Raw genomic sequence first — 19,752 nt, forward strand, 5'->3', positions numbered from 1 at the left:
CGTTCCTGCCGTTCACTGGCTGGGTCTTCACCCACCACCCATGCCTGCCATTGCTGGGACCCTGAATCAATACTGTGCCTTGATCCCTCCTGTTGCACACAATAGTTTAGTCTGTTGTGGTGACAGTACTTGAGTCCTATTTGGGTTGATTGGGTTCAGTGTGTGGGAGTTGGGTAGTGTTGTTAGATTGTGATGTACAGGTCAGATTAGATGATCTAGTGGTCCCTTCTGGCTTTAAACTCTGTGACTCTATCACTCTGTGACCCAATCTGACAAAAATGCCAGTGAGCAGGAACAAATATGGAAACTTATAATTTCATTCTGTATTGCTTTTCTGGCTACAACAATGCTCTAAAATCCAGTAGGATTGTGTAAGGCCTGAGAGCTAGACTCTGGTCTGAGAAATCTCATAGAGGTTTGTGGCTGGTTTTCTCCTTTACTGCATGAAAGGGTTAAAGTATTGTGTCTGTGGCATCATCCCCTCCCTGCCTGATTCCCTTTGGATGCCTCTCATGTAGAGATGAAGAATTGAGCAATATCTCTTTAAATCCTACTCTGAAACCACCTCACTCATACATCTGATGAAGTGGATCTTTGCCCATAAATGTTTATGCTCCGAACTATCTGTTAGTCTATAAGGTGCCATAGGACTTCTTGTTGTTTTTGAAGATACAGACTGACTCGGCTACCTCTCTGATACATATCTCTTTAAAAAGTTTGTGAGTCCTCTAGTGGCCCTTACCTGTTTCTGAAGCCACCAGAAGTTTCTTAGAGCAGCGCTCTAGCTATGTAGGTAGACACTGCATGTTCTGTAGGTTTAGGCATGATGACTATTTGGACTCCACAATGTCCATGTTGTTCCGGGTAGTATATATGCTGTGAAAGGAGCCAAAGACACCCTCATTGTGATAAAGACTTCAGGATGTATCTGAGCACTGCAGGGAGGCCAGAGATGGAATCAGGGAATTTCTTGCATAGAGAAAACCACACAATAACAACGAAAACAAGCAAATTCCCAAAGGGAAGAGGACGAGTGAGAGAGATCCTGTCAATTCATTTCTTAAAATGGGTAACGTGTTCAGAATGTCAATGACGAATGGGGTATAAGAAATTAAGAACAGGCCCCTCTGGAGCTATAATCGAATTATTTTAAGAATTCTTGATAAAGATGTTTTAAATTTGTTCAGCAACTGGAATTCATTTGCAAATTTGACACATTTAAACTGGGCTTTAACAGAGATCTCAACTATCATATGCATTACAAAGGCAATGGCCCCTCCTTTGAAATTCTCAGGAATGGGACACATCCTACTTCATTTGCTTTGGCTGCTGATCCTACTAGTGACAGGTTACCCCCCCTTCCACTATTTCTGTCAGCTTCCTCACCTCCCTGCTATATAAACCCTCATGACCAAATACATTTGTTGATTTTTAGTCTTTAAGGTGCTACAAGAGTGCCTGTTGTTAGTAATAAACTGTGTCATGGTCTATTGATCTAAGAACAATGTCATCCCACAATAGTGCTGTGAGCTGTGAAAATCTCACAGACCAAAGACAACCCTGTTGTAACTTCACTAAAGTCAACAAAATTGCATGAAGATTAAATTCTCTCTTTCTTTTCCATGCTACAGGAAGCAGGCTAATGGGTCAAAGTCAGGCCTTGCTGTACGTGGGTGGGTGGAACTCCACTGGCTTCACTAGGGCCACTTGACTATTTACAGTGTTGATTTTGAGCCAAATGATTCTTTCAGATTTGCTTTGTAATCTTGGACTTCCTTATGAACATATGGAACCCGAGGCTACCTTATAACATAGGCTTTAGTGCTTGGAGCTAAGAGAGTGACCTGCAGCTAGGCAGCTGTGAGTCACATAAAGGACAAGGCTCTGGTTTGATAAATAATAAATTACAGGGAGGGAGGGAGAGAGAGAGAGTGAGAGTGTGCGTGACTAAGAGGGGCTGGTTAGGCTTGTCTGGGGACAAATTACTACAACAAAAATTGTTACCAACTTTTGTTTCATGATTTGCTCATTTTTTTCTGCATCTTGACAATAAAAATGCCATTCCTTGGAGAGAGACTGAACTGGGTCATAGATTCTGTTAGCTTGGGACAATCACTGGCGGGCAACATGGAGAGAAAGTGAACTCTGATCTCAGGGGAGGCTGAGTCAGGAGCAGATTATAAGCACGAGTACTTTGTCAAGGACAACAGAGGTTGCAATGTTTTACCTTAAAGAACGCTATGGGGAAACTGGAGAGAGCCAGCGAAAGCGTGACAGCCAAGTGACCTGGAAGGTGCTAGGTTTTTTATGCCAGCTGTAAGTGCTGTTTACATCCTTCCAGTGCCTTTTCGTAGCAAACTTTTATTTAATTTCTCCCTGCTCCCCACAATGGTAGCCTCAAGCACAGAAGAAAGAATATGTCCCCATATTCATTTCAAAAGAATCATCTCTCCTTTAAACCCCTTGTCAGGGTTTTTAATTCCGGGATAAAAGTTCCAGCTGGACTGAAACTTGTGTACAAAATCTTCTTTTAAAAGTGACTGTTTTCTACACAGCAGGGGTGAAAGTAACTTCATATTTCTTACAGGTACTGTCCTCTGGCTACCCGGGTCCTGCCAGCTCTTTAAATAGCTCCCCGCTGGCTTTTGCCACAGCTCAGCCAGTTTCTGCTGGAGCTGCGCATCAGGGTGTATCTGTTTACTTTCACCTCTGCTCTGAAGTATGAAGAAAAGTGAACTCGAAGGTATTGCAGTTCTGAGCAGAATTCCTTGATAATAGACACAATATTTTAAAGATGCATTTTTAAGATAATATAATTAAAATGTATTTATTTTTAAAAGTGCTCTTTTATTGACAACAGATATATAAAAAAGAGCAATTACTTTGCCATAGCAGGGAAGGAAGGGAATAGATTATAACACTAAAGATTTATTTTGCTTGCACAAAATGCCTACTGTGACTTCATTCAGGGAGTGTTTTTCATTTCTAACCCTGCCAAAATAAGATCAAGTAATTGCAGGTTTTTAGCTTGAATTCTCAGTGTATGCATGCTGTGGTCCCAGGTCCATCGACAGAAGTCAGTGGTTTGAGTATTGGCATGCTAAACCCAGAGCTGCAAGTTCAATCTGTGAGGAGGCCATTTAGGGATCAGGGCCAAATAGATTTAAAAAAAAAGTCACCGTCCAAAGAGATTTCCCAACAAAACTTCTGTCTACAAAGTGCTGCCCCATACAAAAGCCAATCAGAAGAGTGCTCCACTCTGCTGACAGGGTGGGTGGACTGCCCAGAGGCTCTCTTGACAAAACAGGCACCTGGAAGCACAGCACAGCAGACAGGGCTGCCCATTGGTGTGCATTCCCTGTCTGTCAAGAGAAGGCCCCCCCCCACAGTGTCCGCACAGCTTTTTTGTTGACAGAATCTGTCAAGGGTAGTGCTATGCCTTATGGCCGAGAGGCAGAATGCTGCCGGAGAAAGTGCTGAGCTTTGTCGACAAACTGTTGACAAAATGCATTTTGTGTGTGAATGTTCCACCAGCTTTGTCAACAAAACTACGGTTTTGTCAGCAAAATTTGCTAGTGTAACTGTAGCCATATTGTTAGTTCCATTTAAGCCTGAAAATGTTGGCTGAGTTGGTACACCTTCCGTATTTTAGTAAGGGCCATTGATTAATCACTGTTATAAAAGAGAATACCAACTGAAATTTATTAAATATATTCTGATGTTTTTCCAGCATCTTCAAATATTGATACCAATTAGAACATAAAATACAAAGTCTACAGTGCTCACTTTATATTATTGTTATTTTTATTTCAAATATTTGCACTATAAAATTATAAATAAATAGTATTTTTCAATTCCCCTAATACATACTATAGTGAAATCTCTTTATCATGAAAATACAACTTACAAATGTAGAATTTTTTGTTAGATAACTGCATTCACAACCAAAATAATGTAAACCTTCAGAGCCTACAAGTCCACTAAGTCCTACTTCTTGTTCAGTCAATCACTAAGGCTGCATCTACACTAGCAAGTTCCTTCGAAAGGATGGCTTTTGAAAATAAACATTGAAAGACGGCCTTTTGACAAGGAGCATCCACACTGGCAAACAGGACCCAAAAGACTGACCTGCCACTTTGAAAGGCCCCATCGCACTTTTGAAAGAGACCGTCCACATGTCCCAGAGTGCCCTCTCAAAAGAACAGGGCCAGGAAACTCTGTGGGTGGCCAAGCCCTTCCATGGCTGTCACCAGCTGCCCTTTAAAGGTTCTTCCATCCCGGCCTGCACACGCTGGGGACTGGCTAGCTGTCCCCAGGCAGGCAGAGGAAGAGTGAGTGGAGGAGGCATCCCAGGCTTCGATGGACACCGATCAGCCCTGCACCCCCACCACACTGAGGCCGTGGCCAGTGTGCTGGCCACGTTGCTGGCCCCAGTGCTCCAGGAGCTTTGGGTGGCTGTCCTGATGGCACAATGCCCCCACCCAGTCCCCCAGCTCATCTGCCACTTATGGTCTTCCTCACAAACAGCAACTAGTGGAACCGGCTGGTCCTGGAGGACCGGGGCAATGACCAGAGGCTACAGAACTTCAGGATGACCCCGGCCATCCAGCAGCATGACACCCACATGAGGACAGCAATCCCATTCTGGAAAAGGGTGGCAATTGCCCTGTGGAAACTGGCCACCCTGGAGAGTCACTGATCCCTCGAGCACCAGTTCGGGGTGGACAGGGCCACCGTCGGGGCTGTCTTATACAAGGTCTTGTACAAGCCATGCTCAGGTCACACTCCCACCACAGGCGGGGGAGGGGGCTCCCTGTCACAGGGCGCTATTGGGAACAGAGAGGGCAGTCCCTGCCAGGGACGGAGGCAGGGACATGGCGGCAGGGTTGGGGACAGATGGGCATGCAGAGGGCAGGGGGATGGTGCCCCAGGCAGGGACACCCTTTGGGGGACAGGGAAATGGGGATGGGTGGGCATGCTGATCCCCACCCCGCCCTCATGAGCATGTTCTCCCCTCATGCCCTGCAGGTCATCTGGGTCATCAACAAGTTCCTCCTGTGGCAGCTGATCCGCACTGGGGACCTGGACGACACCATCTGGGCCTTCAATGAGCTGGGGTTTCCAAACTGCTTTAGGGTGCTTGACAGCACACACATTGCCATCGGGACCCCGGAGCACAGCAGTGGGGCCCATGTGAATTGAATGGGCTACCACTCCTCGGCCCTGCAGGTACTCGTGGATGTAAAGAGATGGTTCCAGGACATCTGTGTGGGCTGATCCGGCCGTGCGCACAGCGCCAGGGTGTTCAGGAACTTGGGGCTGGGCCACCAGATGGCCGAGGGGACTTTCACCTCCCAGCTGGAGCTCCTCATCAGGGACACCATGATGACACCCTGCATCGTGGCAGATGCGGCCTACCCCCTGCAGGCCTGGCTTATGAGGCCGTGTATGGGACACATCCACTCTACCCAGGATGTTTTAACAACTGGCTACACCGTGCCCACAATACAGTGGAGTGGGCATTTGGCCGCTGAAAGAGGTGCTTCCGATGGCTCATCACCAGGCTGGAGGTGGGCCTGCACAACGTCCTGCTGGTGGACAGGGCCTGCTGCTCCCTGCACAATCTGAGGGAGGCTGAGCAAGAGCCCTTTGTGCAGGGGTGGGCTGTTGAGGCAGGATGCAGGCATGAGCTGCTGCCTGCCACCCCATGCTGTGAGGCCCAGCAGGATGGGGTGTGGGTATGGGAGGCTGTGTGCCAGCCCTTCATCCGGGGGCCTCGGTGACCCCCCCCTTGCACACACCCACCCACCCACCACTGCCACACATGCACAGTGGACACAGAGTTGAATGCAACAAAAGAGTAAACAGCTTACTGTGCACTATACCACAGTCTGTGCCTCTCTGTAACCATGGGAACTATGTACAGGTGGGTTGGGGGAACTGCAGACTGGGGGCTGGGGGGAATTATGTACGGGGGAAGTGCACCCGGGGCGGCTGGACTGCAATGCCCTGGGAGGGCTGAGGCTTCGGGCTGGTGGCTTTACTCATCCATGGGGGTTGAGGTACAGGATCCCTGTCACCCATGCCTGCCCCTACCTCCTTGTGTCCGGGGGCCCTGTTGGTACTGGGGTGTGGCTGGGGTACAGGGTGGTGGAGGCTTGGCTAAGGCATGGGCCTCACAGCCTCGTTGAGGTCATCCTGGGGGGGTGGAGGGAGGTAGGGGGGCACCACCTCCTCATGGCTGGCCCTGGTCAGCAGCATGCAGGCCACCTGCACGAGGACAGCCAGAGGGATGTGAGTTGGGACCAGGGTGGCAAGGTTGGGCTTGTGGGGGGTGGGCATTGCGGGGGGAACGTTGGGGGGGCTGAAGTGGGGGGAGGCTGGAGGGGGGAGGGTGACAGAAGGACTGGAGCAGAGGGGAGGTCAGAGGGGGAAGGTGGGAGGGGTCTGGGTGGCGGTGGGGTGGGGGCAGGTGTCCAGTCATGGCCTGGGTCAGGGCATCCAGATTGGTGCCCAGATTTCTAGACCCACCACTCCACATTGAGCCACTCCCTTAGCATGCCCATGAGGTCCCAAAGGGCCATGGTGTGGGCGGGGTCCCTCTCCTCCTCCTCCTCATCCTGGTGGCACCTGTGGACAGCCCGTTAGTCCTGTATGCTGGCCCATGTGTCCCCACCACTCCCCATCCTGAGGTTCCTATGATGACCGCATCCTGGGGTTCCCCACATGGGTGGCACGGGCATGGGCATGGGCATGGGCTTCTCCCTGCTCCCTGGTTCCTTCATGGCTGTGCGGCCCATGTGGTGCTGTTCCAGCTGTGGGGTGCTGAGTGCCCTGGGCCCGGGGAACATGGCCATACGGGTTCCATGTGAACTGAAGCTGGCGGCCATGTGGGTGGGCTGCGCCCACTCCAGGCATGACTAGGCACCCCCTCGGCCCTGGGGTGACCGGCATGTATGACACCTACCCGAGGGTCCCTCCAGGAACTCAGGTGAGTCATGGGTGGAGGGGACCTGGCTAGATGGCCCAGATGGGACATCAATAACTAGGGGCCCCCTGGCTTGAGCCCTCATCATCATTCAGTCTCCAGGCAGCGTACCATCCACAGGTGCCTGGTGCTGGCGGCCGGTCCCAGGCAGTCCTCGCCCTCTGTTGTCGTCTCTGGCTCGGTCTCCAGCTCAGCTGTGTCAAGCATGATGGCTGGGGGCAAGGAGGCAGTCCAGTTCTTTAAAGTAGGGGCAGCTGGTGGGTGCTGCCCCAACCGTCTGGCTGCGTCCCAGGCCTTGCAGTAGCCCTGTCATAATTCTTTTACTTTGGACCTCGCCTGGACTGGGGCGCGGATGAGGTGGCCCTGGCAAATGAGGCCCTTTGAAAGCTGCTCAAAGGCAGTGGCATTGCAGCACTGGACCCGTTTGATGGAGGACCTCCTCATCCTCCCAGAGGGAGAGGAGGTTCCAGAGTTCAACCTCTGTCCAGGAGGCGGCCTGGCCCTTTGGGGCCTGGCTCGCTTCCTGGGAGGACTCCCTGGTCTCCTTGGGGGGCCCCTGGGGTGCACAGGGGTCTGGCTGGCTGGCCATGGGGCCAGGGAGCGTGACAAGCTGGCTGGAGTGTTGCAGCAGGCTGTGCAGCAGCATGGGCTCTCTGCTGCCTGCACGCTTGCAGCTTCCTGCCTGGGGGTTTGTGGGAGCCTGCATCTTTAAAGGCAGGCAGATGCCGGAGCCATAGAGCTCCACTTGTGCTGTGAGTGGCACCACTGCCTGCCAGCTGACCGGCACCATCGAGGACCCCCTCTTTCGAAACAGCCAACCGCACAGCGCCTACACTTGCTCTTTTTCAAAAGAGTCTTTTGAAAGGGAGCTCTCTGCTCACCGGGGGGGTGGAGGACTGATTTCAATGGAATGGCCCCCTTCTTCTGCAGTTATGTTTGAAAGAGCTGGGTTTGTGTGTAGGCGCTCTGCAGGGGATTTCGAAAGAAGGGCTTCTTCCGATGTTACTTTCGAATGTACTTGCTAGTGTAGATGTGGCCAAAGAGGGAACAGGTTTGTTTACATTTATAGGAGATAATGCTGTCTGCTTCTTATTTACAATGTCACTTGAAAGGGTTGGGTACTGTGCCCTGCTAGACTGAAATGCTCGCTTACTGGTTTATGTGTATTCAGACTCCTAGGCTACGTCTACACGTGCAGCCAACATCGAAATAGTCTATTTCGATGAATAACGTCTACATGTCCTCCAGGGCCGGCAACGTCGATGTTCAACTTCGACGTTGCTCAGCCCAACATCGAAATAGGCGCAGCGAGGGAACGTCTACACGTCAAAGTAGCACACATCGAAATAGGGATGCCAGGCACAGCTGCAGACAGGGTCACAGGGCGGACTCAACAGCCAGCCGCTCCCTTAAAGGGCCCCTCCCAGACACAGTTGCACTAAACAACACAAGATACACAGAGCTGACAACTGGTTGCAGACCCTGTGCCTGCAGCATAGATCCCCAGCTGCCGCAGCAGCAGCCAGAAGCCCTGGGCTAAGGGCTGCTGCCCACGGTGACCATAGAGCCCCGCAGGGGCTGGAGAGAGAGCATCTCTCAACCCCCCAGCTGATGGCCGCCATGGAGGACCCAGCAATTGCGACGTTGCGGGACGCGGATCGTCTACACGGTCCCTACTTCGACGTTGAACGTCGAAGTAGGGCGCTATTCCTATCTCCTCATGAGGTTAGCGACTTCGACGTCTCGCCGCCTAACGTCGAAGTTGGTGCCGCTACTTCGAAGTAGCGTGCACGTGTAGACGCAGCTCCAATGTCCAATTTGTGTCCATTCATTCTTTGGTGAAGTGATTGTCCAGTTTGTCCAATATACACAGCAGAGAGGCATTGCTGGCACATGATGGCATATATCACATTAGTAGAAATGCAGGAATATGAGCCCCTGATCCTGTAACCGATGGCCATGGTGTTTCCAGTGTAAATATGTGCACAGAGTTGGCAACAGGGTTTGTTGCAATGCAAGGTTCCAGGATTACTATTTCTGTGGTGTACCCTGTGGTTGCTAGTGAGAATTTTCCTGAGATTGGGTGGTTGTTGGAAAGAACAGGTCTGTCACCTAGGGCCTGTGAGAGTGCAGCATCATGTTCCAGTATTGGTTGTAGGTTTTTGATGATGGGCTGCAGGGGGGTTTGAGTTGGGGGCTATAGGTGATGGCAAGTGGTGTTCCATTATTAACCTTCCTGGGCCTATCTATAAGTAGCTGGTTTCTGGGTATTCGTCTGGCCCTGTCAATCTGTTATTTTACTTTTCCTGGTGGGTAATTAAGTTTTACAGATGCCTGGTAGAGATTTTGAGGTTTTTGGTTTCTGTCAGTAGGATGCAATTGTATCTCAGGGCTTGACTATAAATGATAGATTGTGTGATGTGTCCTGGATGGAAACTGGAGGCATTGTAGGTAGGAGAAGTGGTCAGTGGGTTTCTGATACAGAGTAATATTGATTTGACCATCAGTCATTTTTACTGTGGTGTCCAGGAAATGTATCTCTTGTGTGAAATGGCCAAGGCTGAGACTGATGATGGGGTGCAGGTTTTTGACATCCCTGTGGAATTCTTCAGGGGTCTCCTTACCATGAATCCAAATGATAAAGATATTGATGTAGTGTAAGATCCCTATTACCCTTCTTTTACTTATGCTACATCAATGATATCAAAAGAGACTCTAACACCAGATTACAAGGGCAGACATCTGAACTGGATATTTTTCTTCCAAGTTTGATACCTATCACCTTGGTCTCAACAAACACATCAGTTACCCTACTCATTACAAGGACAATTTCCCCACCTTTTAAATTCCCAGTGACTGGAGGCATCCCACTTAATGCACAGTTGCAAAGGCTTTTTTTTCTTTCCCCTCCCCACCCTTTTTCTGCCCTATGTAGTTGATTTGTCAGTTTTTATTTCATTTTTAATATCTTTCTTTTAAATTCTCTTCATCTCAGTTATCAGTTATCAGTTATCTCCAGATCTGAAGAAGTGGGTCTGTCCCACGAAAGCTAATAAATAATATTGTTAACCTTTAAGGTGCTACAGGTCTGCTTTTTTGTCCAATGATTTGTTCTTTGTTCTCCAAAGGGAGAAGCTCACTGAGCTGTCAGACACTTCCCAGAGCTCTGAAAGGGGAAGGGTGTATGGCTGCAGGGTGTCACAGATCAAAATATTGACCAGGCCTATCAGGACAGGCACTGCGGGACACTGGCGGAGACCAGTTCTGTCAACAAAATAAACAGCAGTGTTTCTACTGGGTCTTTGCTGACAATAAAGTGGGAGGGGACAAAGTCTCTGGTAAGGGGGGAAGTTTTTGGTCACCAAAAATGGCTGTTTCTGTGGACAAAAGTCACATTGTAGTGTGAGCACCATCGCCTTTCTGTCACTAACAGGTAGTTTTTGTCAACAAAACTTGGTAGTGTAGACACCCTCAGAACAGGCATTCACATGGCACATTTGTAACTGGCACTGTAAGGTATATACATGTCAGACATACAAAACATTCACATGCCTCTGCATGCTTTATCCAATATTCCAGAGGATATTCCATTCTGACGATGCTCGTTAAAAATAATACATTAGGTAAATTTGTGATTAAACTCCTTGGGGGGGATGGGAATTGTACATTTCCTGCTCTCTTATCCATATTCTACCATATTTTTCATGTCATAACAGTCTGGGGTTATGACTCAGCACATTGTTCATTTCAGGAACACTTTCACGGGAGGTTTTACAAAACTCAAAGAAGTGAGATTTCTAAAGGTAGCCAGCACACTTGATCCAAGGTTTAAGAATCTAAAGTGCTGTCTAAAATCTGAAAGTGTGGAGCTTGCTTTCAGACACCTTAAAATTGCAATAGTTGGATGTGAAAACCACAGAACCATAACCACCAAAAAGCTAAACCCATCTTCTGCTGGTTTCATCTGGCTCAGATGATGAATGTGAAGTTTTATCAGTCCGCATTGTTTTGGATTGTTACTCACCAGAACCCATCATCAGCAAAACCACGTGTCCTCTGGAACTGTGGTTGAAGTATGAAGAGGCATATGAATCTTTGGCATATTTAGCACATAAATATCTTGTGATGCAGACTATAAAAGTGCCATGCAAGTGCCTGTTTTCACTTTCAGATGACACTGAAAACAAGAAGAGGGGCAGCATTAGCTCCTGCAAATGTAAACAAACTTATTTGTCTTAGTGATCAACTGAACAAGAAGTACGACTGCATGGACTTTCTGGGCTCAGAAGCTTTACATTGTTTAAGTTTTTGAAAGCAGGTTTTTTTTTACATCAGTCTGCATTTGTAAATTGTACTTTCACAAAAAAGAGATTGCACTATGCTACTTGTATTAGGGGAATTGAAAATAATATTTATTTTGTTTTTACTATGCAAATATTTGTATTAAAACAAGTATAAAGTGAGCTTCCTATTTTGTGTGATGATTGAAATAAAATTGTTTGACAATGTAGAAAACATCCAAGAATATTTAAATGTATAATCTTCTATTACTGTTTAAAAGCATGATTAATCATAATTAATATCTTTAATCTCTTGAGAGCCTTGACTTTAACCTATGGTATAGGCTTTACTGTAAACAGACAGATTCATGTCTGCACATTTTGTCTCAGTTCCAGTTTTAACTGCTCCTCTGTACCCTCTGAGACTTGCTCTTGGAGATGTTAGGTCTCAGACCTTCAGCTGTTACTTCTGGCTGGGCAGACATATTTTCTCTCCAGATGGCAGATGTAGGCTTGCTGTTTCCTTGCAAGTTACTGCAACTATGTCAGCAGGTCTGAGCCTGCTATTTTGTTCCTTCCAAGGGACTATAACAGTGTGGGTACCAGTGAGCTGCCAGCTTTCACAGAGCACAGCACATTGATTTATACAAAAGCATGACCGAGAAAACATAACAGGAGCGTCCAACCTGTGGCTCCTCCTCAGAGCCACATGCCGGGAGTGCCAGCTGCTTCTCTGCACATGTGCCCCAGCACCTGGTGGGAGAAGAGAGGGTTAGGGCAGTGGCAATGGTGGTGGCAGCGGCTCTGGTGAGTCACCGGCATCCCTACCCTGCTGGGGTTGGATGAGTCCTCCTGTGTCTGCACAATGACACTGAAGGAGGAGACTTTGAAGGACTCTTCAGTCCCTCACCAATTTCTGTGTATAAATTCAGGGTCTGATGTTTTTGAAAAGAGCAGCTGGAACCCCCAGCATTCTCCAATAGGAGAATTCCATATTCAGTTTTGGAGAGCAGGAGAGTGTGGCACTCTCTCTGTACCAGTAAACCACTCCACATAGGGCTAGTCAACACTGGAGTTTTTTTCTGGACAAATCCCGTTTTTCTGACAGCCCTCCCAATGCGTTCACACAGCCAAGCAGGATTATTTGAGATGAGAGGGCTTGTCCCTCAAAATAATTACTCCAGCTCTGTGAACATCTTTTGCCAACTCCCCACCCAATACCCCCTCTCCCCCAAGGTCGAAAAGGAATGTGTGTGAACAAAGCACAGCTATCATTGGGTCATGCAAAGGCTCCTTTTGCAATTGCTGTGACTGTGAACTGTGGCTGTAAATGAGAACGCTCTGTTTCACAATGCTGTGGCTCTGTGAATGCTATTTTTTGACATTTCGAACTTGGGATGCCAAAAAAAGTATCACTGAAAAAAACATGCAGTGTAGACATAGCCATAGTGTGATGACTCAGCCCTGTCATGTGGTGGTCTTGGACCAAACTTTCCAAAACTGGCTACTGATTTGAGATGCCTCAATTTTGGGTGCCCTTGTTGAGACACCAAAAGAAACTCAAGTTGGGTCCCCGAAAACACAGACATACCATATCCATGGCTACTTTTTAAAGTTTGGCCATAACCGTTTTTAAACCTCACTTTCACAGGAAACATTTTTATATGTGTTTTATTAATCAGCTGGTTTTTTTCTCCTTATAGTTTTGGTTATTATGTTTACTTTTCATTTGATTAAGAAAAAAGGTGTGCATGAGGAGAGGTGGGAGGGCAAGGAGCAACAATGAAAGTCATTGGATTCATTAGCTTGACAGGAGTATAAACCTTTTGCAGCCCTGACCCATGTCTGGGACCAGGAAATAAAGATAAGTTTTTCACTTCCTCTGTTACTGTGTTTTCTGAGAACTGGCCTCTTTTTGTAATTTTTGTACAGTGAATATTTATAACAACGGTTAGCGTCAGTATAATTTTTATTCGCAGAAACTGTACTTATTTACATTTTAACAGTCCAGTTCAATAAAGATTTATGTACCTGTCACATCAGATTGCCACCAGAGTGATAAAAACATCAAAAACCCCATAACTTGTGCAGAACGCCCCCTCCAAAGCTAGCTTAAACGTCGCCATTGTGTTCTGGGAGCAGTAAGCTATCCATTAAAATGAGCAGCTTCTGAAGTCATAAATTCAATCTCAGCAAAATCCTGGCTGCATCCGTCATTGCAAAATCTTTGTATTTTACAAACACACACACACACATGGTGGCTGTTTTCTCTTTCTTAAGGTTGTTTCCTGAAATATGAGGTTTGAATTAACATGTTCCAATTCAATCTGTTCCTGAGCTACTCTGGGTTTCAGGGCCTGGGGAAAGAAAGCTGCTTAAAATATATTTTATTTCTATTTTAAGTTAGTCCATAGGTAGTAGGTATCAAAGGCTGGTGGAGGCTGTGCCTCCGCAAACAGCCTTGGATGGTCTCACCCACACTCCATCCCCAGGCTTCCTCCTGCTCCTCCCCAGCACAGACTGAAGCTCTTCCCCCACCCATGAGGATAGGGCTAGTGTGGGTGAGAGGGCTGGTGGCTGTGGGGGATAGGAGGGAGACTCTGGGATCTGGGGGAGGGAAAGAGGAGAGGAGGGGTGGGGCCCGGGCTTAAGGGGTAGGCCAGGCCAGGGGCTAGAATTCCAGAGCCTGGTGTTCATCCACTAACCCTGAGTTAGCTTTGTAAAAGGTGTCATGTGGAACATTGTTTTGTGAGAAAGGGAAGTGGGTTAATCCCGTTTAATACCTCCCTTATCTTATATACAACAGTCCCATTTAATACTTCCCTTGTATGTGAAGTTAGACATATGAAGCGTAAACCTGTTTTACTAATCTAAGTCTTCTAGTGAAAGCCATTAGTGGTATTTAAGGAAATTTAATGGGCCAGTGCTCAAGATGATAACCTGTAAATAGATTTGTTTTTTTTCTGTAAGCCCAAAAGTGATTGGTTTTTCAAAGACATGTGATCATGTCACCTGGTTCTGGAATCCATCTTGAATCTGGCATTTTCCCCTGGGTATAGGGGAGTTAAAAGATTCCTGTCCTGAAGAAAGTCTGTTCATGCAATGGAAAATAATCAGTCTTTTGTCTTCAGCTTGCCTTTGAAATGTCCTCGCCACCCTAAGATTATACACACGAAGAATCTGAAAGCAAAGCTCATGTTGATACACCCCACTACCACTATCCACACTCATTCCCTTTAAAGACAGAACAAAAGGGGAGAGAAAGTGGCTCCTTCCAAAGCTTTCAATATTGCTCCAAGCCATGGTAAGGGGCAATGTTCAAAAGTTATGCAAAGTGCTTCCTCCTCCTCAGGCTGCACATCCTGGCTCTGGAGGGCCACCAGACTTTAGTCTCATTTGTCTCTGGCGCTCAAAGGTCCCTGCTGGATTTTCTGTATCATCCTACCAATTGGGCTGCTAGACCAACTCCCTCACAGCTTCCTATTTTCTGCAGACTAACTTAGTACCTACTTCTCCTTCCTTTGCTAGACACCAAAGAGTGTACAGCTGAAGTGCTGATGCAGGCCATAGAAAATGGCCTCTGTCACAAAGAAATGTCTGTCTTCCGTAACTCAGACCTGTCTAGCACACCTGGGGCCTGACCAAATTCCTGTGCAGTATAATGCTCAGGATCCCTAAGTCATTCAGAAATGTGCCCAGGAAATGTGGGATCAATGTCTACAAGGCCCGTGATGGGGAGGGCGGGGGGCAAGGTGGGAAGCTGCCCCAGGGCCTAGCTTTTCAAAGAGCTCTGGCTGCCACCACTGCTACTTGGGCAGTGGCAGTGGCTGCAGCTCCAGGCCTCTTTGAAGTACTGTGGCAGCGCTTGTCTGGCTGTGCGTGCCTGGGAGTCGGGGTCCAGCACGCAGTCCTGGCACCATTAAGGGCTGACTGCCCTCTTTCTCCTTCTTTCTTGGCGGTCATTCAATAACGAGTAGGATGCCTTCATGTCATCCTCCTATTTGTGAGTCCGTTGATGGCTGACCACCTCGATTCTGGAGCCGCAGGTCTTACCACAGAAGGTCTCCAGTGGTGGGGATTCCATACCCTTTCCTAGAAGCTTATTCCAGTTCTTAACTGTCCATATAGTTCCTAATATCTAACCCAAAGCTCTTGTTTCAGATTAAGCCAATTATTTCTTGTTCCACCTTCACTAGACATGAAGAACAATTGGTCACAGTCCTCTTTGTAACAGCCTTTAATACATTTGTAGATTGTTATCAGACACCTGTTAGTCATCTTTTCTCACGACTAACACTGCTCAGGTTTTTTATATTGTTCCTCAGAGGTCAGGTTTTCTAAATCTCTCGTCATTTTTCTTGCTACAGGTTGAACCTCTTTAATTCACACTCCCTCACGCAGCAGCATCCATGGTCCAACATTATTTTAGTTAGCCAAATGACCACTTATCATGAGTGTGGTCAAGCTTCCTGTTGTCCCATAAAGTTTGTTTAAAGGCACCAGTCCAGCTCTTTGTGTTCTGGGCTGTTATTTAGCTGTAATTTACCCTGGAATGTCTTCTGAGTGCCCGGTATGCAGTGGAAGTGTTGGTAATGCTGCTAGACAGTACTGACCTCCTGTGGTTCAGCAAATTCTGTTGTTCAGCACTGGTCAGGTCCCAAGGCTACTGGACTGGAGAGGTTCAACCTGTACTCCTGGGACTCTAGTTAGTTTGTCCTCATCTTTCCTGCAATGTGGTGTCCAGAACTGGACATAGTTCTCCTGCAGAGACCGCACCAGTGCTGAGCAGAGTGGGACAAATACCTCCCTTGTCCTGCATACAACTTGTGTTAATACACCCCAAAATATTACCCCCAGATCCTTTTCAGCCACACTACCACTATCATGGGAACCCCCATTATATATGAAAGTTGGCTTGTGAATAGGAATATGCATACCTTGATGCTTTAGGCAAAATGCATCATGCAACATATTTTGAAAGTTACAATCTGCTGAATAAACATATTCTATTTCTGTGCATGTATCATTCTTGTATGTGAAGTTAGACATATGAAGTGTAAACCTGTTTTATTAATCTAAGTCTTCTAGTGAAAGCCATTATTGGTACTTAAGGAAATTTAATGGGTCAGTGCTCAAGACAAGAACCTGTAAATAGATTTGTTTTTTTTTTTCTGTAAGCCCAAACAGTGATTGGTTTTTCAAAGATATGTGACCCTGCCACCTGGTTCTGGAATCCATCTTGAATCTGGCATTTTTCCTTGGGGATAGGGGAGTTAAACAAAAGATTCCTGCCCTGGCGAAAGTCTATTCATGCAATGGAAAATAATCAGTCTTTTGTCTTCAGCTTGCCTTTGAAATGTCCTCCCCACCCTAAGAGTATACACATGAGGAAATCTGAAAGCAAAAAACTCTAAGGACATAAGGGGCTGTAGATCCAGGCCAGGGTAAAAATCCAACAACTCCGTCTTGAAGAATTTTACCAGAAATTAGGATGATAGCAAGGAATATACTTTGAAATAATTTCTCCTAGGTTATGTCTACACTAGCCCCTGCCTTTCGAAAGGGGGATGCTAATGAGACACTTTGGGATATGCTAATGAGGCCCTGACATGAATAGGCAGCACCTCATTAGCATAATGGCAGCTGCAGCGATTCAAAAGTGCTGCTTTCAAATCATACGCTGCCTGTGTAGACGAAGTCCTTTTGAAAGGATCCCCTGGACTTCGAAAGCCCCTTATTCCTAAACCAATTAGGAATAAGGGGCTTTTGAAGTCTGGGGAGTCCTTTTGAAAAGGACTCCATCTACACAGGCAGCATGCAACTCGAAAGTGGCACTTTCGAATCACCATGGTTACCATGAATCTAATGAGGCATTGCAGATCCATGGAAGTGCCTCACTAGCATCCCCCTTTCAAAGGGCGGGGCTTGGTATAGACATAGCCATAGTGTATTAAGATTAGCTCACAAGTTTTATTTATTTTGACTTAGTAACATACTTTGGTCTGTGTGTTTTCACTTGCAATCACTTAAATCCTACTTTTGACACTTAATAAAGTCACTTCTATATATTATCAAGCCCAACGTAAACAACTGTTACCCAGGAAGGAAAAAGCTTATTAATAAACAGAGCTAACCTCATGAGCTTTCTCCATGTAAAATTTTTATACAAAAAAAGATGGGTTTATGTGGGGGGTTTGTCCTTTTGGGGGCTGTATTCCTGGAAGTTGTCAATGGCCCTATGACTCAGCCCTCCCAGAGCTGAGCTGATTCAGTATTTGTATTACTCTGTTGGGGGAGTGTTACCCCAACTTTGTGTCTTGGCTGGGGGAAACCAGAGCTTCTGGCCCAGGAGGTCAAGGGGGTGGGGTGCCCAGAGGGCAGGTATGTACGCATGATCAACATACCAGGTGACAGCCCCAATGAGACCCTTGTGATCGAACCTGTCACAACTACCTAGTCAGTTCTTCCCCGTTTTGTAGGTGTGCATTTGATTTTTCTTGGACTCGCAGACTTTAAGGCAGGAATGGACCATCATGATCATTTAGTCTGACCTCCTGCACATTGCATGCCACAGAACCTCACCTACTCTCTCACTCTTGTAATAGGCCCATGACTCTGACTGAGTTACCAAAGTCCTTCAATCTTGATTTAAGGATTTCTGGTTACAAATAATCCATAATGTATTCTAGTTCAAACCAGCAACTGACTTATGCCCCACACAGCAGGGGAACACAACCTCCCCAGAGCCCCCTTCACAACTCCAAATATGGCCATCAGTTAGACCATGTAATTCAGAGCCCTTCCATCTAGCATCCCACCTCCAGCCACTGGATATATGTGTTAATCCCAGTAGTGTATGGGTCACATGCCATTGTACCCTTTTCTCCATAAATGCATCACTCTCAGTCTTGAAACAGGTAGTTGTTTGCCCTCACTACTCTCCTTCCAAAGCTGTTCCAGAACTTCACTCCTCTGATGGTTTGAAACCTTCATCTATTTTCAATCCTAAACTTGTTGAACAGTTTACAGCCATTTGTCCTTGGGCCAACCTTGGCTCTTACCTTAAATAACTCCTCTCCATGTTGACAAGTATCAGAGAGGTAGCCATGTTAGTCTATATCTCCAAGAACAACAAGAAGTCCTGTATCAGAGAGGTAGCCGTGTTAGTCTGTATCTTCGAGAACAACATGATGCATCTGATGAAGTGGATCTTTGCCCACAAAAGCTTATGCTTCAAAATATCTGCTAGTCTATAAGGTGCCACAGGACTTCTTGTAGTCCTCTCCATGTTGTTTATCCTTCTAGTGTAATTGTAGAGACCAATCATATTTTTGTTCCGCATTTTTTTATTCGTCTATACAAGCCAAGCTCCTTAAGTTTGTTCTTGTAAGATACGGATTCCCTTCCTCTGATCATCCTTGCAGCCCTTCTCTGCACCTGTTCCAGTATAAGATCATCTTTCGTAAGCATGGGAAACCAGAACTGTGCACAGTATTCCAGACGGGTGTCAGCAGTGCCTTGTATAATGGTGTGACAGGGCACAGCGCTCTGCACCTGTTTTCCTGCAATAAGGGCTCTGACACTGTGGTGTACGTTATGTTATTTCATCCACTACCCAGCTGCAGTGTCATGCACCAGTCTTATTTACAGTATCATGCAATTATCATTCTCTTGCTAGAGAGATGAAAGGAAAGAGATCCCACCACCTAGGGTTTGAATTTCCCCCCTTCTCTGCTCCCTTGCACCTCCTTCTTGTGCTTCTTTTCTACTCTTGCACTTAATGGGTTCTATATATCCTTAGTTCTCAGGGTGAGCTACTAATGAGCCACTCCTTTCAATCAGACCTTCACCAGCAGAACTAATTGGATACGTAATGACCAGAATGCAGAAACTTAACACTTCTCTATTAATGTTCCCCCTAATTTCTTCCATCCCTGGGCAAAATAATTTCTTTTAAGTGAACTGAGCCATGTGCGGATGTGCCCCATCAATAGAAACACATGCTGCTGGCTGTGGGTGCTGGGGGGGCACTTGAATATCTCCTGGGCACCCACCCAAGTGCTCAGCTTGCAGGGAACTTTGATCACTACTGAAAATACCTCCTTGGAGGCATCCTGGGAGCACATTAGCCTTTTTCACAGCTGCGTCACATGGATGGCTCATAGTTAAGCTGCAATCACCCAATACATCCGAGTCTTTCTCCTCTTCTGTCACTTCCAAATGACAGAGACCCAGCTCATAGCAAAAATTCTTGTTAGTCCCTCAATGCATGACCTTGATCTTTGCATTATTACATTTTATCCCATTTCTATTATTTCAGTTTTCAAGACCCTGCACAGACCTGCTGACTGCAGTTCCTGGCCCCAGGGCGGAAGAGTTAATGGCACTCCTAGAAAGGGTGGGCTCAGCATCCACTATGGTTGGGGCCAGGGGAACCTTCTCTTCCTTCCAGTCTCCTGCTGTGTTTCTGTGGATCATTTTCTC

At 46.8% G+C, this 19,752-nt stretch overlaps 1 long non-coding RNA gene across 2 annotated transcripts in view; it reads right to left on the minus strand.

Moving 5' to 3' along the window:
* Positions 1-19,752, minus strand: part of LOC142013442 (uncharacterized) — a 40,461-nt gene that overhangs the window by 16,505 nt on the left and 4,204 nt on the right. Inside the window, exon 2 of one of the 2 annotated variants that reach the window (XR_012645644.1) lies at positions 11,013-11,165. This is a non-coding gene — a long non-coding RNA (uncharacterized LOC142013442). Of the gene's footprint in view, positions 1-11,012; positions 11,166-11,431; positions 12,022-19,752 lie in introns of those variants that run through there. The other variant, XR_012645642.1, reaches the window with a different exon arrangement.

This window comes from Carettochelys insculpta, chromosome 1 (assembly GCF_033958435.1).
Source record: "Carettochelys insculpta isolate YL-2023 chromosome 1, ASM3395843v1, whole genome shotgun sequence".
Classification (NCBI taxonomy): Eukaryota; Metazoa; Chordata; order Testudines; family Carettochelyidae; genus Carettochelys; species Carettochelys insculpta.